At 44.9% G+C, this 26,830-nt stretch overlaps 1 long non-coding RNA gene across 7 annotated transcripts in view; it reads right to left on the bottom strand.

Annotated features, from left to right (window-relative positions):
- Positions 1-3,649: 3,649 nt before the first annotated feature.
- The window catches only part of LOC140458923 (uncharacterized), a 41,497-nt gene continuing 18,316 nt past the window's right edge, over positions 3,650-26,830 (bottom strand). For 3 of the 7 annotated variants that reach the window (XR_011953752.1, XR_011953758.1, XR_011953755.1), the window contains 3 exons: positions 26,536-26,618; positions 17,109-17,215; positions 3,652-6,491 (listed from right to left, as the gene is read on the bottom strand). This is a non-coding gene — a long non-coding RNA (uncharacterized lncRNA). Of the gene's footprint in view, positions 6,492-17,108; positions 17,216-26,535; positions 26,619-26,830 lie in introns of all 7 variants that reach the window. The other 4 variants (XR_011953753.1, XR_011953756.1, XR_011953754.1 and 1 more) reach the window with 3 other exon arrangements.

The raw sequence follows: 26,830 nt of genomic DNA, 5'->3' as shown, positions 1-26,830 counted from the left end.
CATAGAGTCTCTTTGTGACTATGAATGAGACAATCTCATCAACTGTTTCTTTCCCTACTCCTGTGTCAAGTTGGATCTTAAACTCCCCTTACTGCAATTGTGATCCTGTATCATTGTACAGTGCTGCTCGTATTTCATGTCTTGGCCTATCAGTATTCATGAAACTGCATGTAGTATGTGGGGCCAATAGTGTAAGAGTTTAGCCCTTTCCTTCCACCAACAGCAGTAGAATTGTATTCCAACAAAACTTACAGAATCACGGCCAAGCATATCCACCAACTTACCTCTTACCATCAAACCAGAGTATCAATTCTCATTCAACTGAGAGAATTCAGGAGGGCATGTCAGTAACAGCAGCATGAATACCTAAAATTGAGGTGTTAACCTGATGCAGTTCCCAAAGAGGACGACTTGTGAGCCTAACAGCATAAGCAGCAAGTGATAGACAGAGTGAAGCAATCCGGGAAATAACAGATCTAAGATCTGCAGTCCAACTAAATCCAGTTGTGAATGAAGTCAGAGCACAGCTGGAATTCTGAGGACAGTTCTCTTCAAGATATTAACCAACAAGAATGTCAGACTGGATTAATTATCATAAAACTCAAGTCCTTTTGATATTTATATATTTACAATCAGTGTTCAATTCACCAAATGTAGCTGAAGGTAAAGATAATCTTCAAGTGATTGTAACAGTGGAGACATCTTAAGACTTGATCAGCAACTTAAAGCCTGTTGTGTTTAGATAGTAATAATTTTAAAGAGATTTTAAAAAGTAAGGTGACTTGAGTATAATGGAAAAAGTTGATTGGTGGGTAGCTGATAATGTTGTTTTAATCTGAAGTTAATTTAGGATTAGTTAACAAATAAACATATGGTAGGGAAACCCAGTCCCATGGAGTGCACATCCAGTTCCATGTGGGAAAATCAGGACACTTCTTGTGAGAGCGACAACCACAAGAACACGGAGGTGACATGGGAAATGTCAGGAACATTTGTTTGACCACAGTTAAAGTACTGCACACACTACTGATCCCCTTATTCCAGGGTTAATGTGATCACACCATAGAGGGTACACAGGAGATTGATCAGAATATTTCTACAATTGGAAAATTTCTGCTCTGAGAAAAGGTTGGATAGATTGGGAATGATTTCCGAGGAGGATGAGCTGAGATTTAATTGAAGTGATAAAATGCTGAGGAATCCAGATCGAGTGGATAGGAAGGAGCTATTCATTAACTGAGAAGTCAGAAACTGGAGGATTTAGATTGAAACTAATTCCCAGAAAGAATGGGAGGGGAGAATTCATTTCACTCGGAGATGGTGGGGAGCAGGAACTCATTGATGGGGTGGCAGAGGCAGGAACCAGCATCACATTAGAATAAAAGGACATGGATGTAACTGAGATGCTGGAACATGCAGGGCTGCGGACTAAAGTCTGCAGAATGGGATCATTGTGATTGATTTAACATTTCTCCAGAATATTAAACTCAAGTCCAATTTGAGAATTTATGAACATCATCCAACCTGAATTCCAAATGTCAGAATAAATTTATCAGAACGTTACAGCACAGATCGAGGCCACTTGGCCTATCCTGCATGGGTTGGCTGTAATAGAGTGATCCAGGCTTTACAGCGTTCTGTACTCACCAATGAGAGCAACAATTTCAGACTGCGTACTCTGTTTTGTCAATGTATTTCTTTGACAGCTGCTCACCTTGTTTCCTGGTTTCTTTCCCAGCCTTAGCTCCATTCCCCATGGCCTTGAGGGACTACCATTTCTGCAATTTAATCTCTGCTGCCTTCCCCCGTGTGACAGACTGTTTTTGTCCTTGTCTCACCCCCACCTTGCTCACAACTCATTACATTTCTGTTGGCTCCCAGATCTCTGTGACTTCACAGCGCCCCCTGGGTCAGTGGCACGAGTTTTGAAATCTCTTCCTCATGAGATAATTGGAAATCTTCCTGGCTGCAGTTTCCCCCAGATTTTATTTTGAAAAAAAAAGAGGATTTGGGTCAGTCAAGTATTTGTAACACAAGCCTTCATCTACAATCCTGAGCACTTAGACATAATATGTGACCCTCCCACAGATGTGCAGGTTTGATGGATTGGCCGTGCTAACATGGCCTGTAGTGTGTAGTTTAGGTGGGTTGGGTTAGCCATGCTAAATGTGGGGTTATGGAGGTAGGGTGGGACAGCAAGTCATTGCAGACTCGATGGACTGAATAGTCTCTTTGTGCGCCTAAGGGATTCTGTAATTCTAACTAGTTGTGATTGTTGTCATATTTTCCTAAGTCCAGGTTCATTCAACTCAGGTACACATGCTGCCTTTTGTGTTTCTGTGGGTGCTCACTCAATCCTTTCCTTCTGTTTTACATCAATTTCACACTGTATGGGAGGGTGAGAATGAAAGTGTAAATATAAATACTCCAACCGAAACCCTCACAGGTCAGGAACTGTTTCTGCTACTAGCATCACTCACAACAGGAAAATAAAGGTTCAGTCACAAATCTGACAGAAACACAGTGGTTATAATCACCAGGAAAGGCTTAACAGCTTAAAACTCTTTTCTAAAGAAAAGAGGAGGCTGAGAGACAACCTGGTAAAAGTAGGAAGCTTTGTGTCTGTGTTTTCAGAGATTTGAGGTTGAAATTATTGGGTTGAAGCATGCTTCATTGCCCCAGGTCATCAAAGGTGCTATCTAAATGTGCATCTTTCTTTCTGCCTATCTGTCTGAGTCAACAATCAGATGGATAGGTCATTGTCTGAGTGTTTTCCCAAATCCCTGATTGTGGGGGAGGCAGATACAATCTCAGGTGCCAGCTGCCTCTAGTCCACCTACATGGACATATTGAAGAGCATGACAGGAGAATGGATTGAAATGGAGAGTTCAACGCCAGAATGTAATAGGAAGAAGGAAATAAACAGGATTTTTGGATCCCAGGGGATACAGACTCCAGGATTATTCCCTGTGGGCATTCCCGCAGTAACACGAGACAGCAGTCCATGATGAGAGTTAAACCCGGGTGGGAGGAGAGGGAGTCACTGAACATGAGCAGGTTTAGTTCAAACACAGGAGGTTTGTTCAGTCGGTAACAGTGTGTTAGACATGGAGGGGAAGGGAGCAGTGAGGGGAAATGTTACCACAAGCTGCAGATGGATCACTTTCATTGGAACAGGAGGAGGCCATTCAGCCCTTCAATCCTGCTCTGCCATTCAATAGATCATGGCTGATTTGTGGCCTAAGTTGCAATGTTCAAAACTCTCCAAACTCATCAATAAACTCCTCTGCTACAGACAAGATCAATATTCAAAAACGAAACATCTGCAAATGCTGGAAAATCAGGAACAAAAACAGAAATTGCTGGAAAAAATAATCAGCAGATCTGGCAGCATCTGTGGAGAGTGAACTTTTGGATCCAGTGACCGGTCAGGTGACAACCTGCAGCTGACCATTCTGCCTTTTCTGTAACACTCTCTGGAACAGGTTCTGGTGCGAGGGGAATGAGACTGTCAATAACAACTGAGAAAATAGGAGGATGTGCTCAATCAGAATAAAACACATTTTGGTCTTTCACTTTTAATTCAACTGCAAAAATTATTCATTATCATTTCAGAAAAAAGATAATAGGTCAGAAATCAACTCTTCATGTCATTGGGTCTGAGAAACTGTTAATTCTGACCTGGTCCAGCCTCCATGTGAATCCAGACACTGAATAATGGGGTTGACTCTGAACCATCTCTTGGGCAGTTAGAATGGATGACAAATGCTGCCCCAGCAAGTGATGCCATGATGCCACGAACAAACAAAACAAATCTGATCGCTGTGGTTAGTTGTGAACTCGCTGGTGTTTTTGGAAGAAGATGAATGGGAAGGTTTATGGGGTAAAGGGAGAAGAATGGCATTCAGTGAGGTGATCCTTTGGAGAGCTGATGAGCCAATCAGCCTCCTTTTGCACAGGAACAATTCTGTGAATATTTCATTCTGAGCCCTCGAAAGAAAAATCAGGGCAGAGTTTGTAAAGAGATCAGATTGAATGAGTGTCTTGGTGAGCACAAGTGAGACACAGATACAGAGAGGTTTTGGGATAGATTAAATTATATTTTATACATTTGCATAGTCATCAACATGACAGTAGTTAAAACTGGGAGTGTAATTAGAGCAGCAAGTAAATCTTAAACAGTTACGCAGCTAAAGGGGATGCTGGGTAAAGATACTGTAGTTAGCGTTTATTTCATTCCAGACACACCAGCCTAGGAGCACATCCTTCCTGTATCTATCCTCTTGAGCTCTTGAAGATTTTTGTTCCTTTGAAGTGTTTCATGTTTAGATATTCCAGAGAAGACAGCTTCAAGCTCCTCAATCTCTCCTGCCAGGGAAATGCTGCTGTTAGAATTCAATTCACTAGTGCATGTTACTGGCTGCTTCATGGACTGGAACTGGAAATTGAGACTGAAAGGTTACTGCATAAAATATCTTCAATGGTATTGCCAGACGTGAGTGGTTTTAGGAAAATCACCTTGACTTCCAGGCATTGAGTGTCAGAGCACTTCCTGTTGTGGGGCATCCTGTTTAGATTCAATCTGTTGATAACTATTAGAACTGACTTGCACTGGCTCCGTCAAAGTGGCCAGAGCATTATGGCTGTCATCGAAGCTGGTAACAAACTTCCCATGGGTTAAAAATCGTAAATGATAGAGTAGGTACGAGGTCTGATGACACTGTTGGAGTATTGATGTTGTTGGTAATCACATTAACTCAGCAGGAGTTGACTGAATTCATATTGTCTCTTTCTGAATCTCAGGATGTCTCTCTGGGCAATAAGTCTCCACAAACAGCAATGAGCAGGGATCATCTATTTTGATTTAAATTGCTCTATAGCACTGCTGCTTCACAGCACCAGGTATAAGATTGGAGTCCAGCCTTGGTCAACAGCCTGTGTGGAGTTTGCACATTCCCCTATGATTGTGTGGTTCCACTCCAGGTGCTCTGGTTTCCTCCCACAGTTCAAGGATTTGTGGGTGAGGTGGATCAGTCATGCTAAATTGTCCAGTGTCCAGGATTGTGCAGACTCAGTAGATCAGCCATGGGAAATGCAGTGTTACAGGGGTGGAGTGCTCTTTGGATAGTTGGTGGGGTTTGATGGGCCAATGCTGTCCTTCCAAACTGTCGGGATTCTATTCTATGATTGAGGATAAAGGCGACACAACAGGGTGCCCTTGGCAAAGGAGCATATAGTGTGTATCAATTCTCCTGACGCATTTAGATAGAGATAGGCACCGCAGTGGATACAGTGCTTTATCTCCATCGCTGCCTCCTCACCCCCAACTCGACTTTGATTTGGTCCCTTCCCACTCTGTCATTTGTAATGGTTTGCTTTGCCTGCAAGGGGCATTGTTTATAAATATTCAATTGGTTACATGGGTGGTTTACTGCTGGTGATTATATGTGAACCAAAATGGTGTAATGATGATGTTAATGTGGGAAGGTTGCTCAGCTATGTGTGATAACACTTCTGGGTTGGAGAAATGGGGAATAAAGAACGCTTCACAGCTCACAGAATGAGAACTGAAAAGCAGTTAAATCAAACAAAGGTTCAGAGAGGGAGGGAATATTTCCCTGGAGTTTGAGTAGCTGGAAAGTGATGGTGTCTGGGAGTAGACAGGATTTTGTTTTACAGGGTGTTTAAAATTTTAAAAACTTTTATATTCAGATAGTTTCATTTCTTTTCTTTTAGTTTTATTTATTGTGGAATAAATAGCTACAATATTTTAAAATCAAATTCACAAACCTTGTGTTAAAGACAAATGTTAAATAAAATCCATCAAACCATCCCTCTCTGAAAACTGTTGTGGAAGTGCAATCTCCTGGAGAATCCCTGCCCCCTTCTTCCTACCCAGGCTCCATGACTATATACATACCTGGGAGATAGCAGCAGGAGGGCATTCGGCCTTTCAATCCTGCACCACCAGTCAATGGGAAACAGCTGACCATCCAGCTCAGTCTCCTGTTCCTGCTGAATTTCAATCCCCTTTTATGACTTTATCTCGAAGAACTATATCTCAGTCCTCCTTTGGTTTCACTGCCTTTTGTTCCAGTGATGTTGCTGTGTTACTGTGGGGGTGTAGGCAGGGGTAATGTGATGGTGCTGCCTCCTGGAGGATACACTCAGCGTCCCTCTTCATCCTGCAGTAACATCAACCAGGTTTCAGCAACTAGAGATAGAAACCATTTCCAGGATATGGGCATCACTGGCTCAGCCAGCATTTATTCCCCATCTCTCGTTACCCTTGAGAAGATGGTAGTGAGCTGCTGTCTTGTACCAGTCACAGTCCATTTGGCGCAGAGAGACCGACAATGCTGGGAGGGAGAGTGTTGCAGGATTTTGGCCGAGTGATTCTCCATCTTTGGTTCTTCAAATGCTGGTTAACTTTATCATGATCTGCACATGATTTTGAGATTTCAGTCTGCAAATCTTCACCATCTAGCACCCTGTATAAAAGGAATATGTACATATTAGAGAATCAGAACAGACAATTCTAGTTTCTCTGGAATATCTTTTTCCCCTTTCTTCCCCCAAAGCTGTAACCCTCCAGCTCACTTAAACTCTCCCACCATTCTGCCTCTGCTGTCCCTAATGTACCTGCCCCCATTCTCATGGAGTGACTGGTAAACAGATCCATGCCACCACTTCCTGTCCTGGTTAGACTCTGCACCCTTTCTGGGTTTACTCCATTTCCCTTCAGTTACTGCAAGTCAATAATGTTACAGGAGAATAAATCAAAAGGAAACAGAAAGGGTGGTAGCAGATCCTGTACAGAAGAGGAACCTTCAGTCTGGGAGAATGGGTAAGACCCTTCTTTGTTTCCCATTGGTCGATTCCCAGCATTATGACAAGTTGGGGATGGAACTTGGGCCCATGTGGGTGTGGTGACACTTTGACCCCCCCAACCCATCAGTACTACAAGCTGATACGTTCCACCTCCAGCCAATCACAATGTCAAATGCTTTCCGCTAATTACCCCAAAGAACATGCTCCAAAATCCGCCCATATTCTGTACATGTGCAGTGCTGGGCTTCCCCGCACATGTGTGGTCCCTCAGGGATTGTGGGAGTTGTAGCCCCCATGAAGCCACTGGAGACATGTTTATGGATAGTGAATGAAAAGTGAGGGCTGGAGGGTCTTGGGTATAGGATCCCCATTCAAACACAGGCTGTTACTGGATTTTACAGAGACATCTGCTTCCACAACCTGATTTCTGACGTAAGGATTTAGCCAATTGCAGACTGGGGAGGTTAATAAGGGGTAGCAGATTTTAAGCAGATGTAGCTCAGTGGTTAGCACTGCTGCCTCACAGCGTCAGGGACCCGGCTGTTATTTCAGCCAGAGGCGACTGTGTGGAGTTTATACGTTCTCAGCATGTCTGGGTGGGTTTCCAGGGTGCTCGAGCTTCCTCCTACAGTCCAAAGATGTGTAGGTTAGGTGGATTGCCGATGCTAAACTGTCCACAGTGTCCATGTTTGTGCCGGTAAGGCCATTAGCCATGGGGAATGCAGGGTTACAGGGATAGGTTGGTGTGGACTCGATGGATGAATACCCTGTTTCTGCACTATAGGGACTCTATTATATTCTCATGAAGAAAAATGTACTTGTCTCAATGTGTTGTGAATCTGTGGAATTCCCTATTCAAAATGCGGTGGATGCCAGGACAATGAGCCAATTTAATGAAGAGATACAGATGTTGAATTTGCAATGAGTTGAAGGGTGAGAGAGAGAGAGCAGGCGGGAAAATCCAGCTGAGACCAAGGTGAGCTCAATCATCACCGTATTAAATGGTGGAGCTGGTTCAAAGGGTTGCATTGCCTCCCCTGTGCCCAGTGCTTATCTTCTTACGGTAATAACTGGAAAGATGAATCCAAAACTCACCATCTTCACCAAAGGAGATTTTGGAAAATGCAGGATAGTCAGGTGGTTTAGCGTTCCAAACTTAGGTAGTGAGGAAGCATATAGGAGATAATGATTTTGCTATTTTAAACTGAGGGGGACAGTGATTTATGGTTTTAGACTGTGCAGTACATTCACACCGTCCAGAGTACTCTGTGTGAATATCTATCCTATACTTTACTACAAAGCCAAGGTCTTTGAGAATGAAACGCAAAACACCCAGCTAACATTGTCTCACCTCGTAATCTGATAAAAGACTTCTGATAAATCTCGTTGAATTTAGAACACAGCTGGAATGCTGGAAAATTAGATCCAATCCCAAGATCCAGTGCTTAAACAAAGGAGACTACAATAGGATGAGGCAGGAGTTGGCTAATGTAGACTGGAAGCAAAGACTTTATGGTGGGAAAGTTGACGGACAGTGCAGGAATATCAAAGAAATTTTTCGAAGTGCTCAGCAAAAGTATATATCAGTGAAAAGGAAGGACTGTAGGAAATGGAGTAATCTGCCCTGGGTGTCTAAGGAAATAAGGGAGTCTATCAAACTGAAATAGAAAGCATACAAATTGGCAAAGACCAAGGAGAAACGAGGAGATTAGAAAAACTTCAAAGATCAACAGAAAGCATGGGATTGGGGATAAAAAGTGATAAGTAGCTATCCCCAGGGACAGAATAGCAGTTTACCCTGCTAGAGGGGAACCTATTGTGTAGGGAGCATATGGCCTCTGGAATTGTTGAAGCACTTAACTGTTACCATCGGGACAATCCTGATCGAGTTAAAAATCACAGCACACTCCAAAAGCTTGTACTTCCAAATAAACCTGTTGGACTATAACCTGGTGTTGTGTGATTTATAAGTTTGTCCACCCCAACACCGGCTCCCCCACATCAGAATCCTGAGAGATACCCCACTGAAACTGAAGCGCCTGTCAGATACTTGAGGGAGCCACAGGGGTGTGGGGAAGGGTGTGTGTTTTAACCACAAAGTGCTGAACTGAACTTGACTTTCTAATTGCTGTTGCCATGGAGATAATACTGAGAGACAGTCTCGATTCAAGGTCCCAAACCACAAAGGTTTAAGAATGGGAGTGGCACATCCGACAGGCGGGGAGTTACCTGATGCTGCCTGGAGGTGTTTTGTATGTACACTATCCAGGTAACTGCCGTGTCTCATCAATAAAGACTCAAAGAAGACCTCTCAGAGTTCTGTGCCCAGTTATTGCTATCGAGTGGAGTTCAGGAATATGAGCACACAGTAGTCAGTCTTCACAGTGGAGGATACGAAGAACATGCCAGTAATTGATAAGGAGACTGAGGAAGGTGAGGATTTTGAAATGACCATTATCGTGAAACAGTTAGAGCTGGGCAAGTTAATGGAGCTAAAGGTAAACAAGTCTCATTGCCCTGATGGAATACATCCCAGGATACCAACAGAGTTAGTGGGAGAAATAGCAAATGCACTTAGAGTTACAGCATCCTGCAGCAGTCAGGCCCTTTGGCCCAAACTGGCTCATGCTGACCAGAATGTCCATCCATGCTAACCCCATTTCCCGGCACTTGGCCCTTCTGACCCTTTCCTATCCATGTATTTGTCCAAATGTCTTTTACCTGTTGTGAGTGTTCCTGCCTGAACCACTTCCACTGGCAGCTCATTCCATATACATACCACCCTCTGTGTAAAACAGTTGCCCCTCAGCTTCCCTTTTATTCTTTCTCCTCTAACCTTAAACTGATCCAATCAATCCGTCCAATCCTTGAGTTCCTGGGAAAAAAGACTGAGTGCATTCACCTTATCCATGTTCCTCATGGTCTTATACACTTCTAGAAAAGAACCCCCTCAGTTTCCTCTGCTCTAAACATAAAATCCTCACTTGTCCAACCTCTCCCTATAACTCAGACCCCTGAGCCCTGGCAACATCCTTGTAAATTGTTCTGCACTTTTTACAGTTTAATAACTGAAACCTACATTACATTAATCACATTTCCAGTATTTCCCCACGGCACTGGAACCGACGTGACAATGCCAATGGATTACAATCCATGATCGAGAATGAACTCCTTTACAACAATCCCATTGTCATCGTTTGTACTATGGTGCAGGTATCCTTGTGTCTTTCTGGTTGCATGGTTAATTAAAGATTTGTCCTTCTACCAAGCAAAGTTGTGGCTTAATTGTTCCTGGGAAATGTGCCATGATTTTTCAGAATTTCAAAAACAAATGAAATCTCTCTCCACACTCACCACGCTGACATGGACTTGGCTGTGTCTCAGTACTTTTCCAGTCACACTGAGATTTGAAATATTCACCCACGGACAGAATGCACACCTTTCCTTCCAGATGAAAAGGCCAATGATATTCAGATCGGCACGGATCAAGTAACTATCAGATCTGAACATGAAGTTCAATTTGAATTTCTCATCCGCAAATCCACCCTTTCAGTACCATACAACAGAGCACACAAGTTACCACTGTTAATACAGGATGGAAATTCATAAGACAATTGTAGTATTAAACTGTAGTTTTCTTGTTTCTCCCAAAGCTTTAAACCTCAGTCTCACAATTTCTCTCTTCTGTGAACTGAAATCCAAACCAATCCCCCCACTCCTTTCCTCCACACCCAGTTCTCACACACACTCTCTCTTCGAATTCAGTTTCCTAGCTCCTGATGAGAACCATCCTGCATACACTGCTTCCTGCACACTCTGGCCAAGACCCATCTAACTAAAATGAGCCAAATTAGAATTCAAACTGCAGCCCCATCCTTGTCCCTTTCCATAACAACCCTGAATCTTCACAGGAGAGTTCTGATAACTTTCTGAAAAACGCTGCCCCACTGATAGTCTGATCACATATCAGGGTAGCAAGAGAAGGGCCATTCCCCTGGGTCCTGCTCCTAGAGGGATGAAGCTGCTAATGAGAGATTAATCCCTCACACCCACAGCCTCCTTCCCAGGCACTGACCTATACTGTGCATACTCCCACAATTGGCCAGCACTGCACCCGTGCACTTGTCTCCCCTCCTACAGCACGTGAACCCGATCATACAGGAGTCTGGGTGATTGGCAGCAGCTGCTACCCAATATATCAGGATCCCTACAGTATGGAAACAGGCCCTTCGGCCAAACAAGTCCTTACTGACCCTCCAAACATTAACTTACACAAACCCATGCCCCCTAACTAATGTAACTAATACTATGGCAATTTAGACTGGCCAATTCACCTACCCTGCACATCTTTGGATTGTGGGAGGAAACCCGCTCAGACACAGGGAGAATGCGCAAACTCCACACAGACAGTCGTCCGTGGCCGGAATCGAACCCGGTTACCTGGTGCTGTGAGGCAGCAGTGCTAACCACTGAGCCGTCTCTATAGAGTGGAGGGGACATGGCTGGAGGACTGGGTCAATGGGATTGTAAATAATGAACCAATGTGGTGAACACTGGGGGATGGACAGGTCAGTGAGGGACAGGATCAGTGCAGCAGCAGGAGGGGATCCTGGACAAACTGAGCAATGGGAGAGTCTGACAGGAGAGAAACGACAGGATGGTTCTGTTTGGAGACTCAGGCAGGGACAGCTGGGAGACAGTATGGACTGGTGGCTTGGGCAGGTTTACTAATCAGCCTCTTCAAAGATGCTGTTACTCAACTCTGAGCCTGATCCTCCTGGTCCAGAGGTAAGGACACCACTACTATTTCCTGGTGGGCAAGGGATACAGAGACTGCCTTTCAAAAGGAACTCACCTGTGTTGGTGACATTAACAAGACTCAATACACAGTCACTGACAAAATGCTGGTGTACTTGAACTTCATCCAGAATATTAACACCTATAACTGGGCAACGCAGACCCCAGTGTGCAGAGTTAAATCCTGGATACTAATAACAGCTTTGTGCATGGGAAATCATATCTCATGAATTTGACTCAGTTTTTTTGAAGAAGTAACAAAGAGGATTGCTGAGGTCAGAGCATGGACATGATCTACATGGACTTCAGTAACGTGTTTGACAAGGTTCCTCATGGGAGACTGGTCAGCAAGGTTAGATCGCATGGAGTACAGAACTGGCCCAAAGGTAGAAGGCAGAGGGAGCTTTTCAGGCTGGAGGCCTGTGACCAGTGGAGTGTCACAAGAATCGGTGCTGGATCCACTACTTTTTGTCATTTATATCCATGATTTAGATGTGAACATAAGAGGTATTGTAAGTAAGTTTGCAGATGACACCAAAATGGGAGGTGTAGTAGACAGTGAAAAAGATTACCTCAGAGTACAAGAGGATCTGGATCAGATGGGTGAATGGGCTGAGGAGTTCAGTTTAGAAAAATGCGAGCTGCTGCATTTTGGAAAAGCAAACTTTAGCAGGACTTATACAGTTAATAGTAAATTCCTGGGGAGTGCTGCTAAAGAGACCTTGAAGTGTAGGTTCATAGTTCCTTGACAGTAAAGTAGCAAGTAGATAGGATAGTGAAGGCGGCAGTTGGTCTGCTTGTCTTTACTGGTCAGAGCATTGAGTATAGGGGTTGGGAGGTCATATTGCGGCTGTACAGGACATTGCAAAAGTTGCTGAATCAATATCCCATAGAATTCTGTTCTCCTTCCTATCAGATGGATGTTCTTAAACTTTAAAAGAGATCAGAAAAGAATTATAGCATGTTGCCAGGGTTGGATAGGCTGTTTTGCCTGGAGCGTCAGAGGCTGAGTGGTGACCTGAAAGAGATTTTTAAAATCAGGCTGGGCATGGATAGGGTAAATAGACAAGATATTTGCCCTGCAGTGGGGGAGTACAGAACTAGGGGACTGGGAAGGAGGGTAGGCAGATCAAGAGGGGTGGGACCGAAATGGATGCGGAAAGAGCGGGGGATAGAGAGGGGTGGCACAGAGACGGGTCGGGACAGAAAGTGGGATAAGAGAGGAGGGGAACGGGGGTGGGCTGCGACTGACAGAAAGGGTGAGGGGAACAGACCGGGGTGGGGGGGTGCAGGGGGAACAGGCTGACAGAGGGGGGAGGGGGAACAGGCTGATTGGGAGGTGGGGGGAAGAGACAGGTCAGTGGGGACAGGCTGAGAGAGGGAGGGGGGACAACAGGACGACAGAGGGAGGGAGGCAGGCCAACGGGGGGGGGGGGGGGGGGGGGCGGGAGAAAAACAGGCCAACAGAGGGGGTGTACAGACAGAGTGGGGGGAGACGGAGGGAACAGAGGGGGAAGATGGAGAGTTATTTTACAGATCTAAAACTCAATTCTGTTCCAGTTTTCTCCTCCTCTCCTTAATTCCTTCTAAAGGGCTCAGAACAACTGCATAGATCTTGGAAAGTAGAGTTTCAGGGAGATCAGGTGCTGAACATGGTGTTTGGGACACTAACATTTAATGGAATGTGCTGACCAATAAATGGACTCTAGTTCGATTCCACTGTCTGTGTGGTGTTTACACATTCTCCCTGTGCGTCTGCGTGGGCTTCCTCTGGGTGCTCTTAATTTCCTCCCACAATCCAAAGCCATGCAGGTTAGCTGGATGAGCTTTGGGTAATGGTAGGGTACAGAGTTAGGGTGGAATGCTGTTCCGATGGTTGGGATGGTCTCATGGGCCGAAAGGCCTGTTTCCATACTGTAGGGATTCTGTCACTGAGTATAGGGGTTAGGAGGGCACATTGTGGCTGAGTAGGGCATTGGTGAGGCCAGTTTTAGAATACTGTATTCAATTGTGCTCTCCCTGATTTCAGAAAGATGTTACCAGAATAGGACTCAACCTCTTAATGACAAGTTCCTGGGAAGTGTTGACAGACAAACAGACCGTGCAGTGTGGGTTGATAGTTCCTTGAAAGTGTGGTTGAAGGTAGACAGGTCGGTGAAGGTGGTGTTTGGTATGTTAGCTGTTATTGGGCAGTGCATTGAGTATAGGCGTTGGGAGATCATGTTTCGGTTGCACAGTTTATTGGCTCGGCCACTTTTGGAATCCCCAGACTGCTTTCAATTCCAGTGTCCCTGCGAAAGATGTTGGGAAACTTGCAAGAGTTCAGAAATTTTTTTCCAGGGTGTTGCCAGTATTGGAACATTTGAACCATCGGGAGAGGCTGAATAGGCTGAGGCTACTTCCCTGCAGCACTGGACACTTTAGGTGGCTTTATCGAACTTTATAAAATTATGAGGAGCAATGATAGTGTGACTAGCCATCGTTTCTTTTTTCCCCCCAGAGTAGGGGAGTCCAAACAAATGTGAATCTTTTTTCCAAGGTAGAAATGACAAATTCTAGAAGAGAGATGGTAAGTTTAAAGGATATGAAAACCGAACCAACTGAAGATGCTGTAAACCAGGAAGAGAAACAGAGGTTTCTGGAAAAGCTCAGCAGGTCTAGCAGCATCTGTGAAAAGAAATTAGAGTTAACGTATCGGAGGAAGGGTGACCAGACCCGAAACTTTAACTGATTTTTCTTCACAGATGCTGCATGACCAGCTGAGCATTTCCAACAACATCTGTGCAAGTTTAAAGGGAGTTGTTTGGAGTATATACCTAAGAGGAACTTTATAAAGTGCGAGTCAGACCACATCTGGAGTAATGACAGAAGGTTTGGTCCCTTTATTTAAGGAAATACATCATTTCATCAGAGGCATTTCACAGAAGATTGACTGGGATGAACCCTGGTTTGCAGGGATTATTTTTTAAGAAAAGGCTGAAGACGTTGGGACTTTACTCACTGGATTTGGGAAGAATGAGAGGGGATCTCATTGTAATGTGTAGGATTCTTAAGGAGTTTGACAGGGTAAATACTGAGAGGATGTTTCTCATCATGAGGGAGTCTGGAACCAGATTCTGGGTCAGTCACAGAATCACGGATTCTGTTTTGGATTCGTCAAGTTTAAGGCAACACCGACACAGGTGAGGGGTTTCATAAGCAATGGAGCTGGGGTGAGGTGGAGAGAAGCAACATTTTAAGAGATTGTAATTCCTGGTGTTTGTGATTGTGTAGATGTCTGATCAGAAGGTCACCTTGGGGTCAGATATGAGAGCAATATTGTAGAGAGTGTGGTTCTTCCTCAGACAGTTCCCAGGGAGAGGGAGGGGCTCAGCAGTAAGGGAAAGTGATTTGTAATAGCAACTGAAGGCAATGGGTTTAACCATTGCAATGTTCCGTTGCAGGAAATTGCAGCCAATCGCGTAGTGGGAGTGTGATGAGCAGTTTGATAACTGAGTAATGGAGAGGGATGATGGGGAGGGAGAGCTGGGCATTGTCAGCATACATGTGAAACCGAACACGGTGCTTTTGGACAATGTCACCTCCTGGCAGTGTGTAGGTGAGACACAGGAGGGACCAAGGAGAGATCCTTAAGGGACACCAAATACAGGGAATTCAGAAAGGAAAGGGAGAGTCGGGATGGACAATAGACAATAGACAATAGACAATAGATGCAGGAGTAGGCCATTCTGCCCTTCGAGCCTGTACCACTATTCAGTATGATCGTGGCTGATCATCCTAATCAGTATCCTGTTCCAGCCTTATCTCCATAAACCTTGATTCCACTATCTTTGAGAGCTCTATCCAATTCTTTCTTAAATGAATCCAGAGACTTGGCCTCCACTGCCCTCTGGGGCAGAGCATTCCACACAGCCACCACTCTCTGGGTGAAGTAGTTTCTCCTCATCTCTGTCCTAAATGGTCTACCCCGTATTTTTAAGTTGTGTCCTCTGGTTCGGCACTCCCCCATCAACGGAAATATGTTCCCTCCTGCCAGAGTGTCCAGTCCTTTCATAAGCCTATACGTTTCAATCAGATCCCCTCTCAGTCTTCTAAACTCAAGGGTATACAAGCCCAGTCGCTTCAGTCTTTCCGTGTAAGGCAATCCTGCCATTCCAGGAATTGACCTCGTGAACCTACGCTGCACTCCCTCAATAGCCAGAATGTCTTTCCTCAAATTTGGAGACCAGAGCTGTACACAGTACTCCAGGTGTGGTCTCACCAGGGCCCTGTACAGCTGCAGAAGCACCTCTTTGCTTCTATACTCAATCCCTCTTGTTATGAAGGCCAGCATGCTATTTGCCTTCTTCACGACCTGCTGTACCTGCATGCTTGCCTTCATTGACTGGTGGACAAGAACACCCAGATCTCTCTGAACAGCCCCTTTACCTAATTTGATACCATTGAGGTAGTAATCTGCCTTCCTGTTCTTGCCACCAAAGTGGATAACCAGACATTTATCCACATTAAACTGCATCTGCCATGCATCTGCCCACTCACCTAACTTGTCCAGGTCACCCGGTAATCCCCTAACATCCTCATCACATTTCACCCTACCACCTAGCTTTGTGTCATCAGCAAATTTGCTAATGTTATTGCTGATACCATCTTCTATATCATTTACATATATTGATGGAGTAGGTTTTTGCAACAACGGTGGGGTCAAATATTAGTTTGTAGCAGAATGGGAGAGAAGGACATAACCAGAAAAGACAGACAGGTAGAACAAGGAACAATATCTGTGAATTGGGGAGGGGGAGTGATCAGGAGGAGGAGCAGCCCAACTCCAAAAGCACTATTTCTACATCAGTGACATCACCCAACTCCACCCTAGTCTCAGCTCATTTACTGAAATACTCGTCCATCCCTGTGTTATCTCCAGACTTCATTATCCAAACACACTCCTGGCCAGCCTCCCACATTCAACTTCCATGTAATCTCAAGAGTATCTAAAACCCTACTGCCCAAGCGCTCACTTGTACCAAAACTTGTTGATTCATCAAAAGGCTCCTATTAACAAGCAACAATTTAAAATTCTCACCCTTGATGTAATTCCTGGCTGTGAACATCCCTGTCTCCCTGAACCACACAATCTGTGAGACCTCGACAACTCATTTTCTTTCAGACTCCCAACGATATGTTTAATCAATGCTTCACCTGTCTAGCTGTTTCTACTGTTGCCAAGGCAACACGGTCTGGAATTCCCACCCTAACCCCCTCAGACCTGCTTTCCTCCTTTAAGGTATTCCTGAAAACCTGCTTATTTGGCAATTCTTTTGATCACCTGACCTAATATCTCCAGCTGTGGCCTTATGTCACAAGTTCTCAATAGTATTTCTGTGGAATTATAAACATGATAAAAAAAAACAACTGTTGTTGATTTGCACACATTTTGTCAATTCTTCACTGTCGCTGAGTGAATAATCTATAACAGCTCTTACCCAAACACATTGTAGGAGCACCTTCACCACACGAACTGTAGCTGTACAAGGAAGTCAAACATCACCTTCTCCACAGGCAATCGGGCTTTAGCACTGATCACTGGTATCTGTGGACGGAGAAACACACAGTTGATATTTCAGGGAGTGCAAAATGCATTATCGGGAGGGAAAATGGTGCAGAATTTGGGATTTTTTAATTTGTGTTTTACTACGTGCACCAAGTTCTGTAAAACCTCTCATCCCATACCATGAAAATTTCCTCCTCTTCCTGGTCAATATGTCTTTCCTTTCTCCTGCCCTTCACCTTCACACATTTCCAATGCCTTGGTCACAACAACACTGTGCTGTCAGTGAAGTTTATCACGTGGTTGAGTATTGCCCCGCCCCTCATTCATTCTGATTGGTTGAAAGACCAACGAGCACCTCTAGCCACAGTTCCCCCACTCTTATTGGTCCTGCGCTGACATCAATAATCCGAAGCCCACTGTGGGCTGGAGCATGCTCAGTGCTTCCTGCTTTTACTGCTGTTCATCAGGTATGAGAGAGAGAGGGCTCATCCCTGTTTCTCCTGAGGTCAGACAATAACAACAACTACCTGCATTGTATGGAGCCTTTCACATTGACAAATCTCCTCAAATGCTTCACGAATGATGGAAACGTTGATTAAAGAGAACGATTTTTAGATACATCTTTAAGGCGGAGAGAGGGAGTTAGGGAGGATATTCCAAAGGTTCGTGTCCTTGGCAGCTTCAATCGTGGAGTGATATAGGTGGGGAACAGCTCACAATGGAGACAGCTAGTGGCTAACCATAAGTTGGAATGGTGGTGCTGGAAGAGCACAGCAGAACAGGCAGCATCCAACGAGCAGCGAACGTCGATTTCGCTGCTCGTTGGATGCTGCCTGAACTGCTGTGCTCTTCCAGCACCACTAATCCACTATTTGCTTTCCAGCATCTGCAGTCATTGTGTTTACTTCATTGATGCTAACCATAAGTTAACAACCTCATGTCGTAGCCCCCTACCCCACACACCAGTTCTCACAGTCTGCCATTACTCACTACCTATAGTTAGCCACTAACAGTCTCCATTAACAGCTAATCATCCTCCCCCAAACAGATTGTTATCCACTCCTTTACCCAACCGTTCTTCTCACTCTATCCCCACCTATCGTTTACTCCTTTTATCCTCCCCCCACACTAACTTCTGCACTAAAACTGACTTGTTTTCTCAGTAACATCTGTCCTGAGGAAGGGACACTGGGTCTGAAACTTTAACTCTGATTTCTCATCACAGATGCTGCCAGACCTGCTGAGCTTTTCCAGAACCTCCTGGTTGTTGTTTCTGATTTACATCTTCTGCAGTTCTTTTGGTTTTAATTTCCCGGGAGTTTGTAATTCAGGTCCAACAGCCTCTGTCCCAGTCTCTGCTGTCTCTCCCAACCCCACCCAGTGACACTGCACCTGCACAGCTCATGGACAGGTGTTGTCTTGCTGGCCACACCCCTCATTCACTCCCATTGGCTGCAGGACCACACAACCTCTCCTATTGGTCTGGAGCTGTCGTTAATTAAGCTGGCGCCGATTGAGAGTGGTTGGTTCCTCCCTGTCTCTGCCCTGGGATGAGCTCCATCATTCACAGTGAATGGGGCTGTATCACAGAGCACAGGGGCTGGGGGCTATTCAGCCCATTGGGGCTGTATTCTCTCCCTCTGGAGATGCTGCAAGTCGGTCCCAAGTCCCCTCCCATGTGCCCACGGCCCCCCAAATCTTACCTTAAAAAGTAAAATTCCAAGTCTGTTTCAGAATACCTGCTGAATCTGTGTCGTTCAGACTGTTCCAGATGCTCAGAACTTACTGAGGAAAATAGTATTCACATTTTCACCTTGTATTATTTGCCAATTACTTGAAAGTAGTTACTAAAAATTGTGACAGTGCTAACAATTCCTCTCTCTCTCTGCAAATTCAAGACCTTGGAACCAAATCTGCACCAGGTCGAAATCACTGCTTCACCTTCTCAGCTCCAAGGATATTTATGTTTGCTTCAGCTAGCTCGCCACAAAATAGAGGAATGCATCTTAATTTATTAGGATCAAAGAAACAGACCTTCGGTCCAATTCGTCCATGCCAACGAGGAATCCTAAACGAATGGATTCCCATTTACCAGCTATTGGCCTGTATCCATCAAAACCCTTCCTATTCATGGACCCAATTGGAAGCCTTTTAAATGTTGTGATTTTTCAGCCTTCACGACTTCATCTGGTAACCCCTCCCATACACACACCACACTCAGCTTGAAAACGTTGCCTTTTAGATCCCTTTTAAATGTTTCCCCTCTCAATTTAAACCCAGGTGCTCTAGTTTTGGACCCACCTAACCTGAGGAAATAGGACCCCGGCTGCTCACCTTATTCACACCCCTCGTGATTTTATATATCTCCATGAAGTCACCTCTCAGTCTTTGACTCTCCAGAGAAAATAGCCCAAGCCTATTCAGCCTCTCCCTGTCGGCCAAATCCTCCAATCTTGGCAACGTTTTTGTAAATCTTGTCCAAACCTTTTCAAGTTTCACAACATCCTTCCCAGAACAGGAAAATTCAAACTGAAAACAGAATTCCAGAAGTGGCTTAACCAATGTCCTGTCCAGCCACAATATGACATCCCAGCTTCTGTATTCAATGCATTGACCAATAACGGAGAGCGTTAATGGAGTCCCATTTGCCAGCGGTTCACCCTTATCCCTCTAAATCGTTCCTCTTCATGTACCCAATCAAAGGCCTTTTAAATGCTGCTGTACTAGACTCCACCCCTTCCTCTGGCAGTTCACTCCATACTTGCAATGCCCTCAACATGAATAAGATGCCCCTTAGATCCCTTTTAAATCTTTTCCCTCTCACCTTAAGCCTGTACCCTCTAGTTCTGGACCCACCGAACTTGGGAAAAAGTCCCTGACTGCTCACCTTATCCATGCCCTTCATGATTTTATAAGATCACCGCTCAGACTCCAACTCTCCAGGGAAAATAGACAGCCTATTCAGCCTTGCCCAATAAGCTCAAACCGTCCAACCCTGGCAAAATCCTTGCAAATGTTTTCTGAACCCTATCAAGTTTCTCAACGTTATTCCGAGAACAGAGAGATTGGAACTGAAAACAGAATTCCAGAAGGGCCTCAATCAGTGCCCTGTCCAGCCACAATATGACGTTACAACAGCTGCATTCAATGCATTGACCAATAACGGGGAGCATACCAAATGCTGCATTCACTCCCTTACCTACCTGTGACTCTACGTTCAAGGAACTAGGAACCTGCACTCAAAGATCTCTTTGTTCAGCAATGTTCCCCAGGACTTTACCATTAAGTGTATAAGTCCTGCCCTGATTTGCCTTTCCAAAATACAACAGCTCACATTTATCTAAATTGAACTCCGTCTGCCATTCCTTGCTCCAATGGCTCATCTGATCAAGATCCTGTTGTATTCTGAACTAACCGTCTTCATTCTACACATCCAATTTTGGTGTCTTCTGTAAACCTACTGACCATACCTCATATATTCACATTCAAGCCATTTATTTAAGGGCCCAATATCCATCCTTGCAGCACATTGCTGCTCACAGGCCTCCAGTCCGCAAAGCAACCCTCCATCATCATCCTCTGTCTCCTACCTTCAAGGCAGTTTTGTAATGGCTTGCTCTCCCTGCATTCCATGTTATCTAACCCTGCTAACCAGTCTGCTTTGTGGAACCTTGTTGAATGTCCATATAAACAATGTTCACCGCCTGGCTTAATCAATTTTCTTTGTCACTTCAAAACACTCACTCAAGTTAGTGAGACCCAATTGTGCATGTACAAAGCCACATTGACTCTCCCTGATCATTCCTTACCTTTCCAAACACATGGATATCCTGTCCCTCAGAATCCCTTCCAACAACTTGCCTGCCACTGACTTCAGGCTCACTGTTCTCTTGTTCCATGGCATCTCCTTACCACGTTTTTAAAAATAATGGCACCTCACCTGTCGCTATCAATGATACAAATACCTCAGGAGAGGCCCAACAATCACTTCCCTAGATTTCCAGAAAGTTCCAGGATACACCTGATCAGGTTCCAGGGCTTTATCCACCTTGATGCGATTTAAGACATCCAGTACCACCACCTCTGTAACATGGACACTTTTCAAGTTACCAGTGTTTATTTCTCCAAACTCTCGAGCTTCATATACTTCACCAATAAAAATGACGTGAAATATTTGCATATCTTTTGCACCCCCTGTGGTTCCATAGACAGCCTTGTTCAAAACCATACCCTGAGCCCATCTGCCTGACCTGTCAGGTCTCTTGCACTGAAATAAATGCAGTGTAACTGGTCCATCGCACCTCATTCTGTGACTTGCTCTTGCCTGCCTTGACAGTCTGACTGGTGAACAGTACCAGCCTCAGACTCACCTCTTTTCTCACTATCCCTTTAGGATTACCCCGACTCCCTCACTGGTTTAATGCCTCCCGAGTGGCACTAGCAAATCTCCCTGCTCGTCAGGACCCCATGCTTTCACCTTCCTACGCCATTGGTACCAATGTACAATGACCTCCCACTGGTTATTTTCCCTTTTGAGAATATTCTGCTCCCTCAGAGACATCCTTGACACTGGCACCAGGGCGGCACCACCCCATTCTGATGTCTCACTGTCAGCTGCAGAAACGGCAGACTGTGCCCCTGACTAGAGAGTCCCCTCTCACCATCGATCGTGTGGAACTGGATATACTTCACATTATGTTAGAAGCCAGTCTCAGTACCAGTAACTTGGCTGTCAGTGCTACATTCCCCTGAAAGTGTATTACCACCTACATTTTCCAAAACCGTATACTTGTCTGAGATGGGGATAGCCACAGGAGACTCCTGCAGTACCAACCTACCCCTCCTAGCTTTCCTGGAGGTAACCCATCTACCTGACTGTATCTGCAGTATCCTGCATTCCTGAGACTGCCACCTATCACACCGCCCACCCCACCCCCGGCTCCTGTCAATTCTTCACTGCCTTTAATCACTCCTCCACCAATCCATACGTTCCAATAGGATTTGCAATCACACTTCCTGCAGACAATTATCAGGATCATTGAAACTCTCCCTAATCTCCCTCATCTGACAGGAACAGCACGCCACTCTACAACAGGCCATCTCTCCGCCTTAACAATCGACAGACCAAGACAAAGGCACAGTCTTACTGCTCGAAAAATACTGCCCGAGAATAACTTAATGCTTACGTTTTATATCTTAAACATTTAATCAAGAGACCCTAAGACATTAAAAAGAAATAGTCACCTGACTCACGATTGTAGATTTAATAAAATAAAACCGACTAAGATTGATATTTGAAGAGACTGAAACTCACTGAGCTGATCCCCGGCTCTGAGTACTTCCAAGGGTGAGGTCTCTCTGAGGGCAGCTGTGAAATGTCACTGTTTCTCTTCTCTGCCCACTCCATTTCCAGAGAGGTTTTTAGCTTCACAGCCAGTCAGCTCAGAGAGGTCACTGCTTGGTTTTATTCCCTGGGGGTTGCCCTTGCTGCCCAGACCAGTATTTATTGGCCACCTTTACTTGTCTTGGAGAAAGTGGTGGTTAACCGCCTCCCTGAAATGCTGCAGTCCATGTACACCACAGTGATGTTTGGACAACAATCCCCCTCTGGCCCCACAACCCTCCCTGTCTCTGTAATCCCCCTCCAGCCTCACCACCCTCCCTGTCTCTGTAATCTCCCTCCGGCTTCAGAAATTACATGGCCGTGGCTTAAGGTTTTTATTTGGATTCATTTTTGTTTAATAACCCACCCCCCCCCGAAAAATAAGTGAAATATTTCGCCCTCAAACAAATTTCTGTTGATTGACCTTTTGGAGAGGCTGACACATGGACGTTGCAGTATTTTATCTCACATTGTACACGTAGAATGATGGAACTTTATTTTAAACATTGCTAAAAAGGGAGGCAATGGCTTAATGGTATTCCTGCCAGATGAGTGATATGTACAGTGTTCCGAGGATTAGGGATAGAATCCCAACATGGCTGATGGCAGCATCGGAATTCAATACAATCTAGAATGAAAAGGCGAATGATGACCATGAAACTATTGTTGATTGTTAGTAACCCATCTGGTTTACTAATGTCCTGTAGGGAAGGAAACGGTCATTCTCACCTGGTCTGGCCTACATGTGACTCCAGACCCACAGCAATGTGGTTAACTCTCAACTGCCCTCAGGAAAAAAATACTTTAAAAACTGTTAAAAAAATACTCCGCAGGTATCACTTAAAAACTGGCTGTTCCCATTGGGACTGTGAATTTCTGAAAGGCCTGAACTAAAACTGAGTTTCAGCTTCACCTTCTCCCTGTCTCACCCCACTCTGTTTACACCCAACTCCAGAACACTCTCATTGAGCCAAGCAGCCCTCATAGTGCAGCCCTGTCATTTTCATTGTCTGCTCACACCTACACTGCCCTCAGCCTCCTGTCCTGTTCCAATGCATCTCAATGGGAGCTCAGGGACAGCACCTCATCTTTCAATTCAGCCTTTTGTAACCCCAGAGTCAACATGGACCTCAGCAGTTTCGGAATGAACAGACAGTTGTCAGAAGCTGGAACATTCCACCTGAAAAGGTAATGGAATTTTAGTCCAAAAGGATTTTTAATGGGAAGTTTACAGGTAATTAAAAATATGAAGTTTACAGGTTAACATCATGAAGTGGGTGATTGGGTCTAAATCTGAGAGTTCTTACAAAGAGACGAGGTGTAATTTGGATAAATCTGTGCTCCCTCTCAGGCTTATATCTCCTTCCTCAGCTGTAGGGCCCAGAACACAGCAGATACCCAAAGGGTGACCCAATCATGAATTTGTACATCTTTCTTCTTAACAAAAATATTGGAGATATCTTCCCACAAACAGAGCAGAGAAACCTTTCTCCTTCCACAGTTAAATGCCAATAACATTCAGATCCTGATGACCCCATTGACTGTAAAAACTTGCTTTTGAGATCCCAGCCCCAATTATTCTCATTTAATATCCTATGAAATGAATTCACAAAACAAAACTCAGTCAGTACAGGAAGAATATAAAGACACACTTTTTTCTTGGTATGTGCTTGATGTGTAAATGCCTCTTTTCAAGTTGCACGCCCCCCCCCCACCACCCGAGGAAGGTGACATGCACATGCGCCTCACTATACCTTACCCCCAATAAAAATGGCGGCCATATCCCAGGACCTTTCACAGCCTGAGGGCCGCAGCCACTTTCCCATCTGCTGCAAACGGGGGATTAAGAGTTTCCAGTTCAGACTTTCAAACCGCACAGAGTGTAATTAAAACTTTCCAGTCGAAAGTGACTCATTATCTCCGTCTCCAAGGCCACTCTCCCCTTCCCTGTTTGTGTCTCCCACATTCACCGACGGCCGAGTTACGTGGCACTGCATCAGCAGAGTTACTGGTGACATGTCATACCACTGGCCACGCCCCTCATTCACTCCCATTGTTTGGATGACCAACTAGTTGCACTTGGTCCACCAGTCCCACCACCTTTTCCTATTGGTCCGAAGCTGCCATCAATCAGCTGGACCCCATTGTGAGGTCAGTGGTGGGATCCTCCCCCTGTCTGAATCAAACCCCGAAGGTGTATGGATGGTGTCAATCAGGAACAACAAGCAGATGGTGCTGGGAAATCTCAGCAGGTCTGGCAGCATCTGGGAACAGAAATCTGTCCAGTGGCCCTTCCTCAGAACCGATGGAGCTGGGAAAATTAGAATTCTGACGCTGTGGAAACAGGCCATTTGGCCCAAAAGGTCCACAGCATCCCTCCGAAGGGTATCCCACCCAGACCCATTCACCTACCCTATTACTGTATATTTCTCCTGACTAATGCAACTAACCTACACATCCCTGAGCATTATGGGAAATTTAGCTTGGCCAATTCAACTAACCTGCAGATCATAGGGGTTAAAGAGTAAATAATAGGCAGGGACATAACCCAAAGAGAGACTCGAACATTTGGAAAGACAAAGGAGTGGATTACCATCTGGCTTGGGGGGGGGGTGCATAGCTGTTAATGGAGGGGACAGGAACCTGTGTCTGGCAGCATCTCAGTGGAGGTGGCGGAAATGGCGACTGATGATCTACGTTCTGCTGCAAAAACAGACCCCGAGCTTCCAGCTGCCTGCCACTTTAACACACGAGCCTGTTCCCTGGCCAACATCTCTGTCTCATGCTTACTGCAGTGTTCCAGTGAGGCCAGAACATACCAAATGGCCCCATATTTCAAGGAGTGCAATTTCCCCTCCCATGTGGTCAATACCATCCACTATATCTCCTCCACTTCCTGCACCTCTGCCTTTGAAACCCACACCTCCAATTGCAACAAGGATAGAACACCCCCCCCCCCACCCCAAGTCCTTACCTTCCACCCAGATACAACACATCATCCTCTGCCATTTCCACCAGCAACAATCAGACCGCACCACCAGATTCTTAAGGGGTTTGACAGAATAAATACTGATGTGTCTGAGGGTAAATACTGAAAGGGGAGTCTGAAACCAGATTCTGAGCCAGTCACAGAATCAAGGGTTCTGCTTTGGATTCGTCAAGTTTAAAGGTAACACAGACATGGGTAAGGGTTTTTAGTAGCAATGGAGCTAGGGTGAAGAGGAGATAAGCAACGGTTTAGAGATTGGAATTCCTGGTGTTTGGGATTGTGTAGATGTCTAATAAGAAGGTCAGCTTCGCGTCAGATATAACAGCAACATTGTGAAGAGTCTAGTTCTGCTGCATAATTCCCAGTGAGAGGGAGAGGTTCAGTAGTTAGGAAAAGGAATTTGTAAGGCAATGGGTTTAACTGTGACAATGTTTCATTGGAGGAAATTGCACCTAATCAAGTAGTGGGAATGTGGTAAGTAATTTGATAACTGAGTAACAGTGGAGTAATGGAGAGGGATGATGGGGAGGGAGAGTTGGGCAACATCAGTGTACATGTTAAACCCAACATGGTGCTTTTGCACAATATCACCTCCTGACAGTATGTAGGCAAGATACAGGAGGGGCCAAGGATAGATCCATGAGGGACACCAAATGCATGGAATTCAGAAAGGAAAGGGAGTGTGGAGATGGAGCAGGATTTTCCAACAAACGTGAGGTCAAATATCAGTTTTTCACAGAATGGGAGAGAAGGACCATAACCAGAAAAGACAGAACAAGGAACAATGTCTGTGAATAGGTGAAGGGGACTGATGAGGTGGAGGAGAAAAGAGAGTTGGAAAGTCTATGGTTTAGTGAGATTAGGGTAAAGGGTCAAGAGGAGCTCTGATAAGGCTTGACAGGAGATGAGATTGGAGAAAAATGTAGGTTTGGACAAAAACAAAGAAACCAAACCTGGGTAAGTGATATTTAAAGTGAGTGAACAAACCTAATGTATTTAAATTTTATCCAAAATATTAAAACAAACGACTGAAGTCCTGGTTCGAATCCCATCTTGGCAGATGGTGGAATCTGAATTCAAGAAAAAATAACTGGAATTAGGAATCTCCTGATCTCCATGGAAACATTGTCAATGGCAGAAAAAACCCTCCCAACCTGACAGTGGCCCAGCCAGCTACTCACTGTATTAATCACTGCAAAGTCTTAACAAAGGAATGAAACTGGATGGACCACTCGTCATCTAAGAAGGCACTAGAAAATACAACCACAGAATCAGCCCTCTC

The sequence above is a fragment of the Chiloscyllium punctatum genome, chromosome 34, assembly GCF_047496795.1.
Source record: "Chiloscyllium punctatum isolate Juve2018m chromosome 34, sChiPun1.3, whole genome shotgun sequence".
NCBI lineage: Eukaryota > Metazoa > Chordata > Chondrichthyes > Orectolobiformes > Hemiscylliidae > Chiloscyllium > Chiloscyllium punctatum.
Note: the sequence above shows the minus strand (reverse complement) of the source record. Positions and strands in the feature narration are given on the sequence as shown.